The following is a 24,960-nucleotide window of genomic DNA, read 5'->3' as shown; positions in this document are numbered from 1 at the left end:
AAATAAAATTTCTAAAAATATAAAATATCTAATAGTTTAAAATAGTTATAAAAATGATTAAAAATCAATGTCTAGTAGTTGAAATAGTTATATAAAAATAGTTTAAAAACTGAAACGAATTACAAGCATAAACTCGTACAAAAAAATAGATATCATATATTATTATCAATACACGCGGCCAAATTGAAAACCGCCCTATTGAAAACACGCGCTTTGCGGGCCGCAAATGACTCCTAGCGGGCCGTTAATGCATTAACGGCCCTGCAGCTGATTGGTTCTCGGTTCATCATTCGATTAACTTCAACCAATCAGCGTCGCTGACGCGGGAAAACCATTCAGGTGCGTACGCGTACAGCAAGAGTCTCGAACAGTTTTTAAGGATGGGCCGATACAGGTTTTTCAAAACGATACGATACCGATACGATATTTGCCTTTTTTCTCGATATCGATATCGATATTATGACGTCATTTCCGTATTGACTTCATTGGTATGTCACGTGATTTGTCTGACCAAACAAAGGACAGTTCTTCCAGTATAAATATTAGCTAGGAATGTTGATTTTTGGTCTTTTTGTTTCACTGTGGACTAGATCAAGTCAAGGCATGCAATAGAAAAATCCAAATATTGACAAGAAAATCAATATTGGTTTGCGCATAAGTGCATTTTTAAATCTCAGCTGCTGACCAGAAGACCGCAGGCTCAGGTAACGTGTGCAGTATCGAAAACGTATCGAAAGTGCGATATTTTTCGAAAGTATCGATACTTTTCAAAATTGTCAAAATATCGATGTATCGAATATTTGGTATCGAGTATCGGCCCATCCTTAACAGTTTTTCGCCAAGCGAATTGTCTTCGGTACAAAATACAGCAAAAAAATCGTATTTAGAAGCAAATGCACAAGGCGAATAGATAAAGAGAGCAACTCCTTGTTGTCTTGCGAGAAACGAAACATCGTTCACTTGAATTGTGTATCTCCGATCGAGCTAATTTAGTTAAAGCAGTTGCAGGAATTTTACGCCGAAGTTCAATCGGAAAATGTAAGTTTGTAAAGTATTATTATCCATGAATCAACCCATTGCTTAATTATTATTTTCAGAGACACTGCAGCTAGCTCTTTTATACTACAACTACACAATAAGACATAGGCCTCAGTAGTATCGTGTATAATTTTCATTGCGGCGAAGTACTTGTGTTTTAATATTTGAATTGAAAATCGTGATGTTAACTTCATTAAATGAATGTGTTACCTATCTGGATGTTATTTGGCCTTGTTTATTGATAATAATGATAATAAAATGACTTTTTTCGGGAATATTGTTTATTTGCTCCCTTGTAGTGTCATTTGTGGCCCTTGCGCTTCGCGCTCGGGCCACAAATGACACTACGCGGGCGCAAATAAACAATATTCCCTCAAAAAGTCATTTTATTCCCTTATTAATCAAACTTTTTCCAGAGACCTTCAACTTCAATCGGCTTTTAAAATTATGTTTATTTAATACAGTCACTTATAACACAGTACGCAATCAGTGTAGTGTTTACCGTTTATAGGTTTCTCTCTTTTAAACTCACGTAAAATTTAGCCACTTGCATGGCAACCACGTAGCTTGGCAACGAGATACTGTAATGGGCCCTTAAAGAATTTAATTTAATAAGCGATAGGTATAGTTACAATTAATCAATTAGCTTTAACTTTTAAGGTAGACATGTTTGTAGAAATTTAACTCCTCGCGCCCTTCACAAGGGCGTGGTATATATGGGGCTGGGTTCAGAGTGTAATTTCATATTCGTATGATCTTTTTATTTCTACTCAAAAAAATTGCTGTAATTGAACTCGATTTTTTTTGCTTTCATAATTTATAAAAGCTATCCACCGTTGACCCTTGAATTAGGTCTACTAATACTCGACCGAATATTCGAAGGCGAAGAGCTATTAGTTTTCAAAGCGGCAAAATTCTTAAATGTCCAGCCATCCTAAGCATAATTTCGAAAAAACATTTTATGTTTGCAGAAGCCGACTACTAAATATCTTCACGGTAATTATGGTGTAATATTCTGCCCTGGGTATAGTTATTTATGGGATGTAACTAAGTGAGGTTAAGGCAATCGTTCTGGCCTGAGACTAGCCCAAACCAGGCTCAGTAGATCGCCAGGTAGGTTGCAGAGACTTCAAACCGGCTTTGTCGCAGCGAGGGTGGCGCTGCCGCGGACTGGGGTAGAGTACACGGAGGGAAGCACGCGTTTGTCTCTTGAACAGCTATTTGCATATCATTAATTCATCCCAAAGACATTTATTACCAGTTCAAATTGACATTGAATAGTTAAACATTTTTTTTTTAAGTTTCTATGTAGAAGATGCCGCCGATACTTGTGATTTGAATTAAAGATACCACAATTCCTACAATTCTTTAACCCTTAGAATCCTAAGGTTCTGGTATTTTTAAAGCAGTTTTCTGGGCTTAAGCTAATCTGTCGAATTTCGTGATTGCATATAAGCTCAAGTAGAAATGTGTGCTGTTTCAAAACACTGAGGGCTCAAATTTTCATTGTGACGTCAGTATTCAGTCGTTGCTTTCTTGGTAAGCGAGCACACGGGCTCGAATCTGGCGAATATGTCGTTTATAAGTGTTTTTTTCGAGTCATTTTCCACTACAGAAGCCCCCAGGCTGGCATCATTAAGCTAGAATGCTGGGTAGAGGCAAACTTCTGAAAGAAACCAGAGGTGAGAGATGATTTGACGATGATTGGAACGCCAGAAACATTTGTAACAAAACATGGTGGTTCATTAGTTAAGTTGTCTCTCTGGCCGTTCTGTGGATGGATTCCGAGACCTGCCAAGGCAATTTTGACAACTTGTGACTTCCAAAGAATGCGTTCGGTGCAGTATTTTGCTGGTAGGATTGGGTGGCTCGACACTTATAAAAAATGTATGAAATAGAGGTGAGTGGACTTGCATTTCGCCGAAACGGCTGTATTACCCAGGCATTCCTTTCGGTCACCAATAAGGAAATTACAGGTTTGCAAGCATTGCTCTAATCGAATGGTAATTGCTCAGTCTGTTGAAAGACTGATGAAAAGTTTCTTAGCGAACGGAAAGAAATAGGTTTGAAGTTTGCTGCAAATGTACACTTTTGGATGCGGAATTATTTTTTCATTAAAAAAATTGGAGACAAAGATGTGCGTTTTTTGTTGTTGTCCCATGAAGTAGAAAACGGGCATTTTCGGATTTGCTGCAGAACAAACAACCATATACAACGGAATTCTGGAGCTGTAGTCAGTTAGTTGGCTTTTAAAGCTTCGAAAATTATCACTTTGCCATAACGAGGGCTCATTACTATCATGTGTACAGATATGTGAAAGCTGCAGATTTTTTAATTACTGCTGGTATTTTCCACGCACATATGCGTTGTTAGGATCTAAAGGGTTAAGAGTCTCTTTTGCAGACATTCAACACGATCAAATTTCCGTTTCCACTTCGTTGAATAGTGATAACGCGCGAAACGAGTACAGTATATCACGATATTTGTACTCCGCAAGACACGTCCTCTTATTTCTCCTGAATGCGCAGAAAATTCAAAAAGGTGGAAAGTCAGCATTTTAGGAAAAGAAAGCGTTGGATAATAAACACATGATAAATCCCATATTAGACATTTCGGGTATGTACGAAATACTGCTTCCCATTTTATTCGTCATTTGAATTTTGATTCGCCTCAAGTTTTGGGTTCGCCAAGATAATGTAAGACTCGTCAACTGACAGCAGCACTGCTAACTACAATATCTAATTGACAAGATATATAAATTTATATCTGAAATACGATGGAATTGATACATTTGTTTGAGCACCAGCAAGAAAATGATCATTGCATGATATGTAGTTCTTAGTTGGTTTAGTACGTTATAAAATTGCATACAACATCGCACGATTTAATATATACGACAACGTTGAATAACATTACGAAATTAACTTAAGAGAGTTCTTTTACAAACCCTTGTTAACAAGGGAAAAGCCCTCATTACTTATAATTATTTTATTTCATAATTTACTTGTTGTATTAGAACTGAAATCTTCAGGTTGAAGATAAAGTTAATAATAAAGTTTACACTTATTTCATGCTTGTTCGGCAACATTGCTCAGATTGTTTGAGAGGTAATCCTTTTGTATGCATTCCTTAGTTGATTCAGTCTATGAGAAATGCACACAACATCGTAAAATATCCGAAATATATCATGACACCTTGGAATAACATACCAACATACCTAATATTTTGAATCACGTTTTTGTTAATCTTCCCTTGATCAGACTCATCAGACTGATATGAAGTTATTGGCCTTAGATTGAAGTTTGGTAAATTGTGAACTTTTTTGTAAATTTTATCCAATCCATCAAACTCGGTTAACTACTAGTAATTATTGTTATTGATCTATTTCAATTTATTTTCACCAACAATTGAAGTTTTCACTGGCAATGAAATTCCATTTTTAATAAATAATCTATTATTTGTTGCGTGTGTTTTGAAAAAAACTGTTATAATCAGAGTATGTTTTGACATGTCAAGCCATCCATCACAGTTTCATCAATGTTGTTATTATTTCATTGCTATTGTTAGTACCGCTAATAAAGGCCACGTGACTACACAGGAAAAAACTGTCACAAATGAACTGAAGTATGAAACGTGAATCAGTGTAAATTTATTGCATCTCAGTAAGCACTTTCAGTTTTCTTTTCTTCTGAGATTGAAACTTTCACATCAACTCAGGTGCTTGGTGAAGAAGACGAAGGTCGATGTAGCGAACTGCCAGTCAATACCGATTTTGAGAAAAAAAGACAAGGTAGAAATTTAACTAATAACTTATGTCGCAACGACTTTGCATTTCAATGTCTGATTAAAGAGTCGGTCGTCTGTTGTTTATTGAGAAGACGTAAGGCATGTCTTGCATGGATCTATTTCACCAAAGCGAAACTTTTAAGAAAGCTCCATTAATGCGACTGTTCCAATTTTATTATTGTAGATTTTGCCGATCAAAAAGCAGAGTGACAGAAAAGAAAAACTCGCAAAACCAATCAACCAGCACCAGCATCGGCGTCTGTTCAAGTAAGTGCCACTTTTCTTTTTACTCAAGTTTTTATTAAATTGCCAAGATAAATGAACATCTTATCTTTCCTTACAATACTAATACATTGTCAAGCAGACAGTTGACAAGAATGGACAAAATCAACAACTTGATGAACCACCAATTTCTCAGAACGTATACATCAAAGTGAACGTATGGTAATTAGTAAGGAGAATTTAAGTTTTGAGTGCTAAAGTGACCTACAACGTGATTGATGCATGTCTATGAGCACAAGAAACGATAATTTCATAAAATGATCGCCATCAAGGCAAAAGCCTTTAAATGCTTTTCTTGCTTGGAAACATTGTTCAGATAGTTTGAAAAGTATTTTGATACCATTAATTGCTGAATAACAAACAAACCGTATTAAACACAGCTAGCCATCAAGGGAAAAGTCCCTAATTTTATGCTTGCTTGACAACATTGTTTAACTTTGCTTGATCATTTTAAAGGTATTTTAATTATACTTTTTGTTTTCATGCTCTCAAACTTTCATTGGTCTTCCTTGGACGTTTATTTAAAGCTATTCGCCTCCCGGCATAAAAGACGTCTATCTATATGTTAACGAAGTTAATTTTAGCGATGTGTCATTCTTGTGGTAAACTGTTTACAATCCGTCACTGACTTGGTTCTCTCAATGGTTAGATTTATTTTTCTGCGCTATTTTAATTACACTTTTTCTATATTTCAGTGCGTTTCCAAAACTGAAAAGTGAACTGAAGTGTAACAGTGTGAGTCGGTGTAAAATTAATCGCTTCTCTTGCACTTTCAGTTTTCATTTCTCCTGATGGTGAAGCTACCACATTCGCTCAGGTGCGAAGAAGTGTGAAGAAGAGGAAGGCAGAAGGTAATAAGACGGTGCCAATTTGGGTATAAACAACAAAATATAGAAACTCTATGATTTAGTTAACAATATGACAACAATTTTGCATTTTAATGTCTGAATGATGTGTGGTGGTTAAGTTAAACACGTCTGGCATGCCATGAATGAATTTACTTCATTAAAGGTTTTGTTGTTATTTTGATTTTCCTAAGCGAAGGAATAGTTCCAACGCTGTGCCATGCCATTTATGATATTAAAACCAAAAAGTTTCGGAACTCTATAGGTTTTAATATTTCGGCTTTTACTGTTCATGTAAGTAACGGATATGAAGACTGCAGAAACAACAATTCGAATGAACTGCCGAGTGAACAGCCAAACACGTGCATAAGCACGTGAAAGGTCTGAACAAACAGACTGAGCAGACGAAGGTCGAAAGTGCAGAAAACCATCCATAAGACTGACTGACTAGAGGGTTTACTGACTAGATGGTAAAGAAAAATGTCCTAATAGTTATGTTTGTGCAAGTAACCGACGCAATGAGTGGCTATGTTGGTTTACTTAGTAGTGATCTGTTGTCCCTATTTAATTTTATCGCTAAGGTAAATTACCATTGTTAGTTATATTGGAGAAATTATAATAGTGAGCTCACTAATAAGTTTTCCTGGATCGGAGTAGATTGTCATGAAAGCTCAGAAAGTCTGCCATTCTCGTCAGGGGCACATTGACAGACCCCTTAGAGAGATAATTATTTCGCGAAGAGTAAGCTAGAAAAAAAAAAAAAAAAAAAAAAGGGGGGTAAGCGCGCGCGGGAAGACGTTACATTGATCTTTTATCCGTATTGTAACGTATCGATAAACTAAAAGCCCAATCAGGGTAAATCTCTCTAAACCACGTTTCAAACTGTGGTACCACAGCTGGCCCTTTGTTATTTTGATTTTCCTAAGCGAAGGAATAGTTCCAACGCTGTGGCATGCCATTTATGATATTAAAACCAAAAAGTTTCGGAACTCTATAGGTTTTAATATTTCGGCTTTTACTGTTCATGTAAGTAACGGATATGAAGACTGCAGAAACAACGATTCGAATGAACTGCCGAGTGAACAGCCAAACACGTGCATAAGCACGTGAAAGGTCTGAACAAACAGACTGAGCAGACGAAGGTCGAAAGTGCAGAAAACCATCCATAAGACTGACTGAGTAGAGGGTTTACTGACTAGATGGTAAAGAAAAAAGTCCTAATAGTTATGTTTGTGCAAGTAACCGACGCAATGAGTGGCTATGTTGGTTTACTTAGTAGTGATCTGTTGTCCCTATTTAATTTTATCGCTAAGGTAAATTACCATTGTTAGTTATATTGAAGAAATTATAATAGTGAGCTCACTAATAAGTTTTCCTGGATCGGAGTAGATTGTCATGAAAGTTCAGAAAGTCTGCCATTCTCGTCAGGGGCACAGTGACAGACCCCTTAGAGAGATAATTATTTCGCGAAGAGTAAGCTAGAAAAAAAAAAAAAAAAAAAAAGGGGGTAAGCGCGCGCGGGAAGACGTTACATTGATCTTTTATCCGTATTGTAACGTATCGATAAACTAAAAGCCCAATCAGGGTAAATCTCTCTAAACCACGTTTCAAACTGTGGTACCACAACTGGCCCTACGTGGCTGAGCTAACTGTTTACAATCTATACCGATGAAACGTTTACAAAAAGTTTAAAACCGGCAAAAATCTAATGACCTAAGTTAGGAAAGTTCGTTGGATGTGTTTAACAATTGATGATGAGATTACTTTACTAAAATTGCCGTAAACTAAATAAGCTTTCGCAGTTATGTTTTAAACATTGTTATTAGGATTTAATTTCGGTAAATTAAATCTCTTAAAAACAAAAATAATTTACTCACCATCGGAAAAAGCTGAGCGCTTGGCACGGAACAAACTCGCTTGGTCGTTTTCATTTGTTAGCTCGCAACGGTTTGTTGTACACGCGTACTTTAAATTTGAACGCTCGCATCATGCGTGCGCGTGCAATCTGGGCACCAAAAAGAGTGGGTATTAGCATAGCGCGCGGTTAAAATTAAGTGAGGGAAAAGTTTTGACGTCTCTGGATAAATCCTTGATATAAAAAATCCAAAAAATGTTTTTTTTTTTTGTTACGAAATTCGGCTACGTTACTTGACGACTGGCTATTGGGTTTTACTTGGTAGTAACAGGTTGTCTTTACAAAAAAAACTGTTTCTTGTTATATTATCTTCGGTTTAAAACTAAATTATTTTATACCTAACAAAATGGCAAAATCCACTAAAAATTGTCGGGCCATGAGTTCCTTCCCGGATACATCCAACCGTCTTTACAAAGAAATTGAGTGCCGTAGACAAACCATTTCTTTGTGGGTACAAACAAGTCGAAACAAGGTCGTTTTATAGACGTATTCGCCTATCTCGAAACGAAAAGAGGTCTAGCACAACTGACCCACGGAGGACTGGATCTTGAGTCGGTCATGGTCCGCCATATGGTGGGATCGAGATCCGGCATATGGTTAAAGCAAATTGTTATTTTGATTTTCCTAAGCGAAGGAATAGTTCCAACGCTGTGGCATGCCATTTATGATATTAAAACCAAAAAGTTTCGGAACTTTATAGGTTTTAATATTTCGACTTTTACTGTTCATGTAAGTAACGGATATGAAGACTGCAGAAACAACGATTCGAATGAACTGCCGAGTGAACAGCCAAACATGTGCATAAGCACCTGAAAGGTCTGAACAAACAGACTGAGCAGACGAAGGTCGAAAGTGCAGAAAACCATCCATAAGACTGACTGACTAGACGGTTTACTGACTAGATGGTAAAGAAAAAAGTCCTAATAGTTATGTTTGTGCAAGTAACCGACGCAATGAGTGGCTATGTTGGTTTACTTAGTAGTGATCTGTTGTCCCTATTTAATTTTATCGAAATATTAAAACCTATAGAGTTCCGAAACTTTTTGGTTTTAATATCATAAATGGCATGCCACAGCGTTGGAACTATTCCTTCGCTTAGGAAAATCAAAATAACAATTTGCTTTAACCATATGCCGGATCTTGATCCCACCATATGGCGGACCATGACCAACTCAAGATCCAGTCCTCCGTGGGTCAGTTGTGCTAGACCTCTTTTCGTTTCGAGATAGGCGAATAGGTCTATAAAACGACCTTGTTAGTACCCACAAAGAAATGGTTTGTCTATGGCACTCAGTTTCTTTGTAAAGACGGTTGGATGTATCCGGGAAGGAACTCATGGCCCGACAATTTTTAGTGGACTTTGCCATTTTGTGAGGTATAAAATAATTTAGTTTTAAACCGAAGATAATATACCAAGAAATAGCATTTTGTAAAGACAACCTGTTACTACCAAGTAAAACCCAATAGCCAGTCGTCAAGTAACGTAGCCGAATTTCATAAAACTCTTGGTTTTTAATATCAAAGTATTATCATGTGACGTAAAAACGTTTCTCTTACTTAATTTTAACCGCGCGCTATGCTAATACCCACTCTTTTTGGTGCCCAGATTGCGCGCGCACGCGTGATGCGAGCGTTGAAATTTAAAGCACGCGTGTACAACCAACCGTCGCGAGCTAACAAATGAAAACGACCAAGCGAGTTTGTTCCGTGCCAAGCGCTCAGTCTTTTCCGATGGTGAGTTATTTATTTTTGTTTTTAAGAGATTTTATTTACCAAATTAATGCAAACAACAATGTTTAAAACATAACTGCGAAAGCTTATTTAGTTTACGGCAATTTTTAGTAATGTAATTTCACCATCAGTTGTTAAACACATTCAACGAACTTTCCTAACTTAGGTCATTAGAATTTTGCTGGTTTTAAACTTTTTGTAAACGTTTCATCGGTATAGATTGAAAACAGTTAGCTCAGCCACGTAGGGCCAGCTGTGGTACCACAGTTTGAAACGTGGTTTTAGAGAGATTTTCCCTGATTTGGCTTTTAGTTAACGGTACGTTACAATACGAAAAAGAGATCAATATAACGTATTCCTGCGCGCGCTTATCCTGTTTTCTAGCTTTACAGTTCGCGAATTAATTATCTCTCTAAAGGGTCTGTCACTGTGCCCCTGACGAGAATGGCAGACTTTCTGAGCTTTCATGACAATCTACTCCGATCCAGGAAAACTTATTAGTGAGCTCACTATTATAAATTCCTTAATTAAATTAAAATAGTAATTTATCTAAGCGATAAAGACAACAGATCACTACTAAGTAAACCACCATAGCCAATCATTGAATCTGTTACTTACGCAAACATAACTATTAGGACTTTTTTCTTTACCATCTAGTCAGTAAACCCTCTACTCAGTCAGTCTTATGGATGGTTTTCTGCACTTTCGACTTCGTCTGCTCGGTCTGTTTGTTCAGACCTTTCACGTGCTTATGCACATGTCAGGCTGTTCACTCAGCGGTTCATTCGGATCGTTGTTTTTGCAGTCTTCATCCGTTACTTACATAAACAGTAAAAGCCGAAATATTAAAACCTACTGAGTTCCGAAACTTTTAGGTTTTAATATCACAAATGGCATCCCACAGCGTTGGAACTATTCCTTCGCTTCAAATAATCAAAAACAATTTGCTTTAAACCATATGCCGGATCAATATCCCACCATATGGCGGACCATGTCCAACCTAAGATGCAGTCCCCGTGGGTCAGCTGTGTCAGACCTCTACTCGCCCTTGAGATAGACGAGCATGTTTGTAGAACAGCACTTTTTATTGTTTTTTTTTGTACCCACAGGAAGCCAGCCTTGAGAAAGTCTGGGTCCTGTAAAAGCGGTAGGATGTATCTGGGAAGGTCCCTCATGGCTCGATAACTTTTTGTGGTATTTGCCATTTTGTTAGGTATAAAGTAAGTTAGTTTTAAACTGAAGGTAATATAATTTAAACGGAATAGTTTCTTGTATCAGTAAACAACATATTTCTACCGCTGAAGTAAAAACCAATAGATAGTCAGCAAGTTAGCAGCCGAATTTCCGAAATTTCTTTAATATAAGTAGCACTCCACGACGTTGAAATTATTATTCCCTCGCTTTAATTGAATCGCGAGCTATGCTAATATCGACTCTCTTTGGAGCCCAGGCTGCGCGCGCGCAAGATGCAGACGTTCAAATAAACCAAAGCACGCGCGTACAAACAGCCCTCGCGAGCAAACAAATGTAAACAGCCAAGAGAGTTTGTTCCGTACCAAGCGCTCGGTTTTTCCGATGGTGAGTTTGTTATTTTTGTTTTTAAAGATTTAATTTACCAAATTTAATCCTAACAACAATGTTTAAAACATAGCAGCTGCGACAGCTTATTTAGTTTACGGCACTTATTAGTAATATAATCTCATCATTTATTATAAACACATTCAACGAACATTTATAACTTAGGTCATTACATTTTGCCTTATTTTAACATTTTGTTAACGTTTCATCGGTACAGATTGATAACAGTTAGCTCAGCCACGTAGGGCCAGCTGTGGTACCACAGTTTGAAACGTGGTTTAGAGAGATTTACGCTGATTTGGCTTTCAGTTTATCGATACGTTACAATACGGATAAAAGATCAATGTAACGTCTTCCCGCGCGCGCTTATCCCCCCCCTTTTTTTTTTTTTTTTTTTTTTTTCTAGCTTACTCTTTGCGAAATAATTATCTCTCTAAGGGGTCTGTCACTGTGCCCCTGACGAGAATGGCAGACTTTCTGAGCTTTCATGACAATCTACTCCGATCCAGGAAAACTTATAGTGAGCTCACTATTATAATTTCTTCAATTTAACTAACAATGGTAATTTACCTAAGCGATAAAATTAAATAGGGATAACAGGTCACTACTAAGTAAACCACCATAGCCACCCATTGTGTCGGTTACTTACACAAACATAACTATTAGGACTTTTTTCTTTACCATCTAGTCAGTAAACCCTCTACTCAGTCAGTCTTATGGATGGTTTTCTGCACTTTCGACCTTCGTCTGCTCAGTCTGTTTGTTCAGACCTTTCACGTGCTTATGCACATGTCAGGCTGTTCACTCAGCGGTTCATTCGGATCGTTGTTTTTGCAGTCTTCATCCGTTACTTACATAAACAGTAAAAGCCGAAATATTAAAACCTACTGAGTTCCGAAACTTTTAGGTTTTAATATCACAAATGGCATCCCACAGCGTTGGAACTATTCCTTCGCTTCAAATAATCAAAAACAATTTACTGAATTCTAAGAGATTTGTATTGCCGCAACTATCCTAATTTTTCTATCATTATAGATTTTGCCGGAAAACCAATCAACCAGCACCAACATCAGCGTCTGTTAAGGTAAGTGCCACCTTTGTTTTCACTCAAGTTTTTCAACGCCAAGAGATATGAACATCTTAACTTTCCTTTCAAAAGCAATACATAGTCGAGCAGAGAAGTGAAAAGAACAGAGAAAGTCATCAACTACAGCATACTGTCTTGATGCATTGCTAAATTATCATAACTAACATTAAAGTGAATGTACGGTGATTACTAAGGAGAATTGAAGTTTTGAGTGATAAAGTGATGTACAACGTAATTAATGCATGTCTATGAGCACAAGGGAAAGATGATTCATAAAACGAACTCCATTAGGGCAAAAGCCTCTAAAAGCTGTGCTTTCTTGACAACATTGTTCGGGTAGTTTGAAAAGTATTTAAATGCCATTGACTGCAGGATAACAAATAAACCGTATTGAAAACACAGCTGGCCATCGAGGGAAAAGACCCTAATTTTATGCTTGCTTGACAACATTGTTTAACTTTTCTTGATCATTTCAAAGGTTCTTTAATTTCTGTTTTCATGTTCTCCAACTTTCATTGTCCTTCCTTAGATGTTTATTTTAAGCTATTTGTTTCTCAACATGAAAATCTATATGTACAATTTTAGCGCACGTATTGAGCCCGGGATTGAACCAGTACCGGGATGTAAATCTGTCTCTGTAATCGGAACGAGAGATCTGTCTGTCTTTAAGCTCTCAACTTGCCGTTTTAAATTAAAATAAAATTGTTTAGTAAATTGCCAATTGTAATGTAATTGCAATTGTAGGGATCACGGGACAGCTAGGAGTACAAAAATTTTTATTTCATTTTAGCACAGCCGTGCTGTCAACAAACAGATCCTCCTTACTAGTCTCCATACATTTCTTATAGTACCATTTGGGAGAATTTGCTTCATTGTCAACTTTTTCCTTTTATGATCGTTCCCTTATTTCTCGAGACCTGCTGTACCTGATTTGATATTGTTGTTTTGAGAAAAAATAAGATTTGACCATTGTTAAGTATAAACTGATTAAAAACCATAAAAGGACTGCAAACATTGAGAAACTCTTTTCATTGTTTTTAAAGCTCTGATCGATGTTGGGTTCAACTCATCGCCAAACGCAAAAATTTCATCTCAAGCCCCACTGCCTATTATTGTTTGCTTAAGGTGGCTCGACCCAGTTTTTTTCTAGCGATACCTATCAACTTTGAAACCCTCATACTTAACGGGATTAATGTCAATGACATATCCACTATATCACATGGATTACATATAGACTGAACTACAATATGATATAAATTTTTGGGAGATCGGAATGAATATCACGTGACAATGACGTCACACAGGTTTTTGCTCTTAATCGAATTTTAGCCCTTAACCGCATTTTCTCTCGAGATCCTCCACGCTACGTATACCTTGGGTGTTTGCCTTCAGCTCTGCGGAGTTTCATCGAAATCTACAAGAGGAATTTTGAAATATCTTGGAATTTGATTTTAGATGGTATAATTTATGCGTAAAATAAAGACAAGACTTCATATAAAGAAAATTACTTCTTTTTTGATGTTTAATGAGAGGCTATAGCCCTCAATCCTTTTAAAAATGTCCCATATCCGATATCCAAACCGTAAAAAGAGGTAGACCTGCGCGATTTCAAAAAATATGAAATATATGAATCATAGTGAAGCTCAATGTTTAGCTCTCTTTACCAATTTTACGCCTACTTTCGCCAAAAACGCGATTATTTCAAAACTCGTCGATGAATTTTCCCCAAACTTTTTCAGGGTGGCAATTGATCAGTACACTACACAATCCCTGAATTTCATGTTCATTGAAAACTTCTAAGGTTGTCTAACATAAACACAAAATTGAGTAAATATTGAAGCGATCTCATAGTTTTGAATAATTTTGTGCTCTGGGATTTCCTATTGTTTCGAGTTGAGCACAACATCGAATTCCTGTGCACCACGCGTGAAAAAACTACGCTTGGCCACCTTCCGAAAGCTTACCGAAATCTTTCGGAATATGGTAATATTCTCGAGTTCAAGTAAACAATAATGAATGAATGAAACTCAAAGCTGGTTATGTTTTGATGCAATTCCAGTCATTTACACATGACTTGACAGCGTACTCAGAAACTTACCTCGTTTACACTTTCTTTCTTTTGATGTTTAAATCTCTTTAGCGTAGCATTCAGTACGGCGGCCTTTTTTTGTTCTGCATTTCTTGTTCTCAGCATTTTTAACTTTCAACTCAGCTGAGACGTCGACCACACAAGAAAAGTTGTGGCGTGACAATTTCTTTTCTATTTTTCTATATTTCGGAAAGATTTCGGTAAGCTTTCGGAAGGTAGCCAAGCGTAGTTATTCCACGCGTGGTGCACAGGAATTCGATGCTATGCGCAACTCGAAACAATAGGAAATCCCAGAGCACAAAATTATTCAAAACTACAAGATCGTTTCAATATTTACTCAATTTTGCGTTTATATTAGACAACCTTAGAAGTTTTCAATGAGCATGAAATTCAGGGATTGTGTAGTGTACTGATCAATTGCCACCCTGAAAAATTTTGGGGAAAATACATCGACGAGTTTTGAAATAATCGCGTTTTTGGCGAAAGTAGGCGTAAAATTGGTAAAGAGAGCTAAACATTGAGCTTCACTATGATTCATATATTTCATATTTTTTGAAATCGCGCAAGTCTACCTACTTCTTACGGTTTGGATATCGGATATGGGACATTTTTAAAAGGAATGAGGGCTATAGCCTCTCATTAAACATCAAAAAAGAAGTAATTTTCTTTATATGAAGTCTTGTCTTTATTTTACGCATAAATTATACCATCTAAAAACAAATTCCAAGATATTTCAAAATTCCTCTTGTAGATTTCGATGAAACTCCGCAGAGCTGAAGGCAAACACCCAAGGTATACGTAGCGTGGAGGATCTCGAGAGAAAATGCGGTTAAGGGCTAAAATTCAATTAAGAGCAAAAACCTGTGTGACGTCATTGTCACGTGATATTCATTCCGATCTCCCAAAAATTTATATCATATTGTAGTTCAGTCTATATGTAATCCATGTGATATAGTGGATATGTCATTGACATTAATCCCGTTAAGTATGAGGGTTTCAAAGTTGATAGGTATCGCTAGAAAAAAACTGGGTCGAGCCACCTTAAATTTAAGCACATAACGCATTGACAAGAAATTCTTAGAAGTTTCAACCGCGCTTTAAAAAAATTTACTGCATTTCTGCCCATAAAAATTCATAATTAATCTTGGTAGTCGCTCACAAAAAACGTCACACGATTTCTTAGACCGCAAGTGAATGTCACGCGAGTCATATAATCGGAGGCTTTCGTTGTTGCCGTTCACACTTCTGAGCTCGCTGCGCGGTTAAAAGGCGAATCTCCCTCGTATTAAAATCGATTTCTCTCCTTTTAGATGCTTAAAAAGGAGGGAAATCGATTCTCGTTGTGACAGGATGCTACCTTTAGTAAAGCGAAAGTTCTGAAATCCTAGATGTTTAGTTGACCTTGTAAGGGAAGGACCATTATTTTTCGGGATGAGGGGTATAAAAAATATTGAAATAAGTTGATTACAGGGCCTAAAATACAAAATAAATTACTTTCAAAAACGACGTGTATAAAAAAAGTTTGTGATTCGAAAAAATGTTTGCAGAGGGAAGTTTTTCATACCCCCCTCCCCCTCTCTCTCTTTCCAGGAAAATAATGGTCCGTCCCTGTTATGTATTTTCTGTCTCGTGTTTACCTTGTGATTACCAGTCAATCATTATTCGTTATCATGAGGAGATTACTCACACGTTTTATCTTTGATTTCATTTGTTTTGCGTTTAAAACTATGCGCCGCCAAAACGAACTTCAGGACCTTTACTGAGATTTCCTTGAAATCAACAGACATTTACTCTGTGACTACTCCAACCAAGGCCACCTGACAAAATTTTGCGCAAATTGATAAATGAAAAACTCGGACGCTTAAAATTGATTTCCAACAAATTATCAATCCAAGCAAGCTGCTCACTGCAGAAGCAATAATTTTATGGCCTTTTTAATCGTTTTAGCACTCAAGCATTCTTGGTCAATTTGAAAAGAATTTATTTGGGCCCCCGGCCCAAAGGACCGAACTTTTTTTAGCAAAATGCTTGGAACTCGGGAAACAGGCCTACAGAAAACAAAAACAGAAAACAAGCTGACAAATCTTAACATCAGAATTTTTCTTTGTCCCATGCTCGTGTCATGTAGAACATCTTATCTTTATTATTTATTACCGAGCTTAAAATTTACCATCTTTATTATTTACTACAAAACTTGATGAATTCGACATTGCTGATCCTAGCAGTATGCAGGACGCGTGTCACATATCAACCTAGTAAAATGGCCCAGCTCACAACGAGTCTCTCGTAGCTCAGTTGGTTAGAGCGCCCAACCGGTATCTGGGAGGCCATGGGTTCGATTCCCGTCGGGGACTCAGAATTTTTCTTTGTCCCATGCTCGTGTCATGTAGAACATCTTATCTTTATTATTTATTACCGAGCTTAAAATTTAGCATCTTTATTATTTACTACAAAACTTGATGAATTCGACATTGCTGATCCTAGCAGTATGCAGGACGCGTGTCACATATCAACCTAGTAAAATGGCCCAGCTCACAACGAGTCTCTCGTAGCTCAGTTGGTTAGAGCGCCCAACCGGTATCTGGGAGGCCATGGGTTCGATTCCCGTCGGGGACTCAGAATTTTTCTTTGTCCCATGCTCGTGTCATGTAGAACATCTTATCTTTATTATTTATTACCGAGCTTAAAATTTACCATCTTTATTATTTACTACAAAACTTGATGAATTCGACATTGCTGATCCTAGCAGTATGCAGGACGCGTGTCACATATCAACCTAGTAAAATGGCCCAGCTCACAACGAGTCTCTCGTAGCTCAGTTGGTTAGAGCGCCCAACCGGTATCTGGGAGGCCATGGGTTCGATTCCCGTCGGGGACTCAGAATTTTTCTTTGTCCCATGCTCGTGTCATGTAGAACATCTTATCTTTATTTTTTATTAAATCTTAACATTATATCAACAAAAAAGTATTAGAAATATACCAAACTTTAAAAGTCAAAATTTCTCATTTCTATGCTTTAGTTTCCTCTCGCAAATTACTATAATCATGTTCGATTTCTCTCGCTGATTCTGTGTGACTGTTGACTCCTCAGTTTAATTTAATTGCAATCATTTTGAAGTCAGTAGGAAATTGACGATAACGGTGGATCCAGTGTAAGACCTTGAAACAAAACTGTTGCAAATGTGATGAACATAATGCTTTTGACTCTAAACGAAATGTTTTAACCCATTTACCCCTAAATATTTTATACGCTTTTGTTTAACTTTTAAGTGGGGCAAAAACAATGTAAATTGGCTCCCCCAAATTACTTAAATTTTTGGTTAACTAGAGTGGATAAACAAAACATTTCTGAAGAAAAAGAATACGGTGCATTGCCATCTTCAGGCTACACCTCGAAATTAATTAAAGAACTATAATTTCCTTAAGCAAACAAGCAAGCAAGTTTTATACACAACTATTTTAATGCACATTTTGTTGTCCATTTATTTATATGCCTCTTTATGCGGCTTTCGGCGCCTGTCATTTTTTTCTTGGGGGGGGGGGGGGGGCGGGGATAAGGTCTCTGACCCTTAGGTCCGAGGGTGCCCGTACGCCTATGAGTAGTTCCACTTTAAAGTTTTTAAATTAAAGGAGCTCGAATTGTTTATACTTTCATGCTTTATTTTTAGGCCGTTTTATGTCTAAAAAATATTTAAACATAGTCGCTTCAACTCGAACACTTCTAGTTTATTACAATATTTTGCCAGATAAATGTTACTTTGATACCTGGACCGTCGATCCTGTTTGACTACCCATCGATTGTGGACGATTGAGTGGACTATCTGATCATAGTTGTTGTAATATTTTTAATGTCCACGATATTTGCTTTTGATTAAAATAAGCCTTGTTAATAGTTATTTTAAACAAAAGCAAATATCATAGATATAAAAAAGCATTTTTTAAAAGGTGTTTTTAAGTCTTGTTTTTATGTTTACAGGTTGTCCTACCGCGAAACTTACAAAAAGACGTTATTTTGGAACCGCAAGTCACAGTAAGTATCAATCAATCAATCAATCAATCAATCAATCTTTATTTCGCTCTACAATTAAGCCTAATGACATGTCGTTGATACATTTATTTTTATCAAATATGATGGAGTAGAGCAGGAACTCTCGAAAAACCCTTGTGGGCTTAACAAGGAGAGCCCTTTATATGTTTAAGGGTATAAAACAACTAATATATAATCAACATGTAAAAGGCTTGTAAAACTATTATACTTATATACCTACAAAGGCTATATAGATAAATTAAGGTAGTAAATCAAGATAATATTTTCTAATTTTTTTCTTAAAAATAACAAATGATTTAGCGTTTTTGATTAATATAGGAAGGTTGTTCCAAATTTCACACCCTTTAAATTTAATAGAATATTTCTTATAGTTTGTACGTGCCTGTTCTTTGTGGATTTTTGAAGATGATCTTGTATTATAGCTATGGAAATGATCATTTGGCTTGAAAAAATGGCTGAATGTTGCTGGAAGTGCTTGCGTAAAATATTTAAAAACAAATAAAGCTATGGCTTCATTGTTCAAATCATCAATTGGTAAAATAGATAGATTCTTAAAGAGTGGACGAGTATGATCTCTAAAATCTGAAAATGAAATAATTCGGATAATCTTTTTTTGTAATTTTCTTATTGATTCTAATCTCGAGGGGTATGTATTTCCCCATATTATATTACCATAATTAAGATATGGATAGATTAATGAGTAGTAAAGAGTTCTCAGCGTAGGGAAAGGAAGGAAGTGTCTTGCTTTATACAAAATACCGGTTGTTTTAGCTATTTTGGTTACAATATGGTTGATATGTACTTTCCATGTTAAGTTAAGTATTAACAACTTATAACAGTGGCTGGTGTAGATCAGGAAAACATAAATCTTGAATGAAAATGTGAACTCGAGTTAAACTCAAATGTTTTCTTGCAAGTAGACTGTTATTCTATCTCATCCGTTATCGACGTTATCGTGCAATTGGATCTTTTAGCTTCTTTGGCATGCTTCTTTCGCAGCACCCAAATTGAAGAAAACCCCAGCATTATCACAAACCGAACTAAATGATTTTGGTAGAAAAACAGCAGCTGGAATACGAATGCTAATCCTTTAAGAACAGTCAGGCTATCAACATAGAGATTCTCCTTACTGGTCTTCATATATTTCTTATAGTAGCAGTTGGGAGAATTTGTCACAATGTCAATATATTTTAAGTCATTATTTGGCATTTGTTAAAATTTTTTCCTTGATTGTAATGTTTTAAGATATTAAAAATGACTTTTTAGACAAGCACTAAAAAAGGTTTCTGTTTTTAAGTTTCAAATGCTCAGTTACTATACTAGTGTTTGCAAGAAATAAATTAAATTTGAATAAAACGCCGCACTAGAATCAGGAAAAATTTAATAAACACCGCGGCGTTTAATCGAGTAAATGCAATAGTCTTGTAATATTTACACCGGTGCTTTGTATTTTGTATTAAAATACAAAGCACCGGTGTAACAGAAATTTTTATTTTCTTTTTTTCTGTTTACGAAATCTAAAACAACTCATTAAATGTAATGCCTCTTTCGTTTATACTTTGAATTAGTCCTTCTAAGTTGAGTTCTAACTGCCAGGGAGTATTTTGCTTGTGTTCTACCCAATGCTTCGTCTTCTATTCGGTTTTGATCGGTCGAACACGCGAAACAGACTGAAACAGACGTCCGGACAGATCGGGTCCACTCGCACGATGACAATAAGCGTTGACTTACGTCATCGCTTCAAAATGTTAACCGACTGCGAAGCGATCGCGAAGCATTACGAAACGCTTTTGTCATATTTGCTTATTTTTCTGATGATAGGAACACCAAAACTAAACAGTATGTACGCTACAAAGTACCTGAAGTAGAGCTCCACACATTGCCAAACGTAATAATTTCATCTCAAGCTGTTTCATATAAGCTTATGTTTAAAGCAAATAAAGCAATGGAAAACAAAGCAAAAATGGTAGGGAAATCGATTCTCGTTTTGAGAGGATGCTGTCACAATTAGCGTTCCTGGAAGCTTTTCGTATTACTCGGTGGGCACAGAATGACTCAAAATTGCTCATGTTCGCCATTCATTTTGTTTATAACCAAAGCGTACTATAAGAGCTTGTATGGATTTGAAATAAAGTTGATTAGTCTTGGATGTCAAATTAAATTTTCGAGTTGGAATTATGGGCTGGATTGTCAGGTTTGCTTGCGGTTTGCTCAACTTCATTTTGCTTGCGGTTAGATCCGCCCCTGTTTGCTTGCGGTTAGCTCCACTCCGGTTTGCTTGCGGTTAGTTTCACTCCAGTTTGCTTTCGGATAGCTTTCACACAGGTTTGCTTGCGGCTAGATTCACCCCGGTTTGCTTGCGGTTAGTTCCACCCTGGTTTGCTTGCGGTTAGCTTTCATTTGTTTGTTGGGGCAACACTATCATACAGTGATATATTTATGCTTATGGCAAATAAACTTTAAAAATTTTGATTTCTTGGTCATTATGACGTAACAAACGTAAAAAGCAACCTTGAGTGGCTCGCATGAAAGAATCAAAATGGCAAATTTCTAATGAAGTGGGGTTAATCATACACGTGCATCATCACATATAAATAAAGTGTTAAGCAATCATAATAGTGTAATTATAGAAGACTATTAAGAGCAAAATATAACCTTTAAAAACTGCTAAGGCCATATCTAGTTCAACATAGAAGAGGTGCAACAATAATATGACAATTCACTGTTATCGGCGATTGCCAACAGAAATCTGTAACAATCAGTCTACGCCTGTTATTGGAAATGATTTATGGACTATTTTTGGTCCTTTTTGATATACTTAAGAGCATTAGTACTGACATAATGAATATATGAAAGACATATATGTGATCTGCGGATAATGATGAAATAAATGATGTGATCCTCACAGTGTGTAAGCAATTGCATATTTTTTAGCCTGAAAAAAAATTCAAGGCTACTACAGTACTATTACCTTTATTGAATATTCATAAACAGCAGTATATGGAATGGTGTGTATACTGTTATACCTGTGCTCATAAAACAAAATATCATTAACAAACAAAGCAAACAAGATATATTTAAATACAAAAATGTTGTTGTATTTTTTTGTGATACATGCGTACAGCAAATAACTTGGCTGTGAAAAGATACAAAATTTCTCTTTGAGTGTTGAAAAATATTTTCACTAGTTAATTAGGTTAGCGAACAAGTGAAAAATTTTTCAACATTCAATTCAAAGAGAACTTTTTATAGCCACTTTGATTCTTGTTTGCTTTTTTCTCAGCTCCTGATGAGAAACATATGCACATTTTGTCACAAAAACTGGTGCTTTAGGTTCTATTTTTTATTTTTTAGTCAAGCGGCTCCACTCTGTAAGTTGGGTAACATCTTTAAAACAACAAAAATATATGTTTTTCTCACCATGTACAGTTTTATCATAAATACCAGCCACATTTTTGTTTAATACATATGCAGTATTCACACTGACAGCTTCATTTCAAGAATTAAAAATTATGACTCATTATGCAAGGCAAACTGTATGCAAAAGCAGACATCAATGTTATCATCAGGGTTCATACGTCTTTCACTTTTTGAAATTCCATGACTTTTCATGACTTTTCAAAGTTTTCCATGACCTAAATCTGACCATTTTCTTAGACTGTTTAAAAAATTATTTTGGTTTCTGATACGTTTTTACCTTGTTTTCTTTACAAAAACCACTGTGTATTTATATTTCTATCATGATCAACATCATTTCCACGACTTTATTCCAGGACTTTCCAGGCCTGAAAATTGAAATCATAAAATCATGGTTTTGCGTTACTGGTTTTGCATGCAAATAAGCATTAGAATTATTGATTAGAATTTGAATAATTTCGAATTTTAAATTAGTTCATGACAGCCCTTGTTGTTGATCTAATCTAGTTGTTCCTCTATTTTTTTCAATTTTTGCACGGCATCTCGGTGTTGAAGAAAATAAAATGAAGTATGGATACTTGACGCCGAAAAATTCAAGCTTTATTTTTGCTAACATTGGTGATACGAAATTTCTTGGAATGTTGTTTCTCTTCTTCCCCTTCCCTTCACGCTTTGTTTTGCAAATTTATGTTCATCTCACTCACAGTATTTAAGATCTAGCTTGTATGTTAATTTTATTAGTCTGATGATGGTATAGCTTATACCGAAATATAACAATCTATTTATCAAGATCCTCATTTGTTGTCTGAATTGTTGGACACAATGAATTTATTCGGATTATCCTTCGTCCCTGATTGGTTATTCGTTCGTAAACTTTAAACTAACCCATGAATCCTGCTTGGGTGTAACTATAGTTAGTCTGTATTATTTTTCTATCAGCGAAGCGTAAATTTTCTAACTATTGTTAGGGTGAACAGAGAAGCGGTCACATTACCGAAATAGCTAACTATAGTTATGCCCGTCTTAACTATAGTTAGTAATATATTCTCACCAGGTCCACCCACACACAAAGCCAAATGGACCGAGATGCACTAAGATATGGGAGAATCGGCCCGAGGCTTTGCGAGTCGGCAGACCATGAGGGAATATGTTCCATCGCTGCAGAGAGGAGGGTGGTGCGAAATCTCCTAGCAAGGGTTCCCTAGACCTAAACTTTACTAGAACTTGCTGAATTATCAAGTAGGCTGCTCTTAAATAGAAGGGTGAGGTTTGTGGGAATGCCGTGTACTCCCCTGGGTCACGCTGGGAATTTTAGGTAGCGCATCGTGGTAAATTTTGGCTTTTGAGCGTGTTTAGCCTAGTGAGAATAGTAGCCTAGATGTGACCACAGCCAATATCATAAACCCATCACTTAGTCACACAATTTAATAGAAATAAATCTTCAAATAATTCCAAGTAAAAAATTAGTAAGTCTGTAACCCCCTCAGGTAAAAATATTTCTTGTTTTGCGAAAGATCTCATAACAGAACTGTCTGAGCACAAGTCCAAAGTTCGACCTTTAAATGGACTTTTCTGTTTATTAATCGGGCGTGGCCGATTTATAGTTTACCCTTTGGTCGTCCTAGAGCATAGTCTCCTGTCGGCCAAAAAGACGGGGATAGCTTGGGGTTGCTACAAAACCGCTACGGGTGACGCATACCGCAATGGTTTTCATTTTAGTTTTGACAGGAAATCGTTGCAGGCACACTTGGTCGACTTTTGGGTTAATGTGTAATCAGGTTGTGTTTTTTTGCTTCGGCGGAAGGACAGAGAAAAAAGCTTACGGGGCAAAGTACAGTATGGGGCCCAGTTCTCGGCCACTTTTGACGTAAACTTGTATTTCTTACCTCAGAAGAACCGCAGGAACTTGAAATTTCTCCCAGAGCTAGCTACATTATTCAGCTTTTTGGTGTAAAGCTATCGACCGGTCAAAAATTAATTTGCCCGAGCAATAATAAAAATAAAAGCTCCATTTGTGGGCCCAGTTCTCGGCCACCTTGGCCCAGTTCTCGGCCACTAAAAAGCTTGTGCGTAATTATCTGTAAAAAAAAATGCTCAATTAATTTTCACAGTCATAAAATTACTCTGTAAACCTATCTATGTTATATCGATCCCAAATTATTTTTATGAGGCTTTGTTTTACTTTAGAAAAAAAGGATTTTAACGCGCCTAGTTGCCTACGTGCAGGTTCTGGCAAAACCGCATTGTGCGACCCGTGCATTTAGATGGTTTATTTTGCAGTGAAAAGGTCTTGAAAGATTTAGGTGTTGTAGAAATAATAGACAAGACAAGAGTCAGCTCAAAACTTAGAGATAAGATTGAACTTTATTTTTAAAACATTTATTTCTTTCATTCTGGCAGCAGCAGATGAAATTATATTAAAAACCAAGCGCTAAGCTGTGATAGCGAGCAGGGTGGCCGAGAACTGGCAAATACGCAAACGTCGCAAGAAAAGATTTCGAAGTAAATTAAGACCAAAAAATACAACGGTTCAACGAAAAGTTAACTAAAGCAGAAAGCTGAATTATTCTACGTTTTACATGCCAAAAATTAGCTCGTATGGTGGGGGCTTTTGGATAAAATACGAATTTAACTACATCCATGAATTTTAAGGAGCCGTAAACAAACAAATTTTTCGGGAATGCAAATTCACCTACCTCCGCGTAAACTCGACGTGTGAGCTTTCTATATCGAATTGAACGATCAAACTCAAGATACTTAAAGCACATGAATCAGTCTATCGTTTGAAGGAAATACCTTTTTCTTTTAATTCAACTGGAGTGTGAAAAAACGCGTTAAACACAAAGTGGCCGAGAACTGGACCCGGCCGAGAACTGGGCCCCATACTGTACTGATATTCACCATTGTGAAATTGCACTTACTTTGACAAGTTAAAGTTATAGAGTGGTAAAGTGTGACGTCACGGTTCCATGGTAACTAATTTTGTGGTTCTAAACAATGTAAGAACGAACCGAACGAACCATAACAAAGAGAGCTCGAACCGCATCGAAGCACATTTGCTGTGGTCTTAGTCGCGCTCAGTGCTACTATTTAGCTCAAAACATTCGTCTATAATTTGAAAACGTTACCTTCTTTGATTTGACA

At 36.6% G+C, this 24,960-nt stretch overlaps 1 protein-coding gene across 1 annotated transcript in view; it reads left to right on the top strand.

Moving 5' to 3' along the window:
• LOC144636241 (uncharacterized) overlaps nt 1-24,960 on the top strand; it is a 79,877-nt gene that overhangs the window by 34,151 nt on the left and 20,766 nt on the right. The gene's annotated exons all lie outside the window — the stretch shown is intronic.

The sequence above is a fragment of the Oculina patagonica genome, chromosome 13 (assembly GCF_052425735.1).
Source record: "Oculina patagonica isolate OP01 chromosome 13, crgOcupat, whole genome shotgun sequence".
NCBI classification, from domain to species: Eukaryota; Metazoa; Cnidaria; class Anthozoa; order Scleractinia; family Oculinidae; genus Oculina; species Oculina patagonica.
Note: the sequence above shows the minus strand (reverse complement) of the source record. Positions and strands in the feature narration are given on the sequence as shown.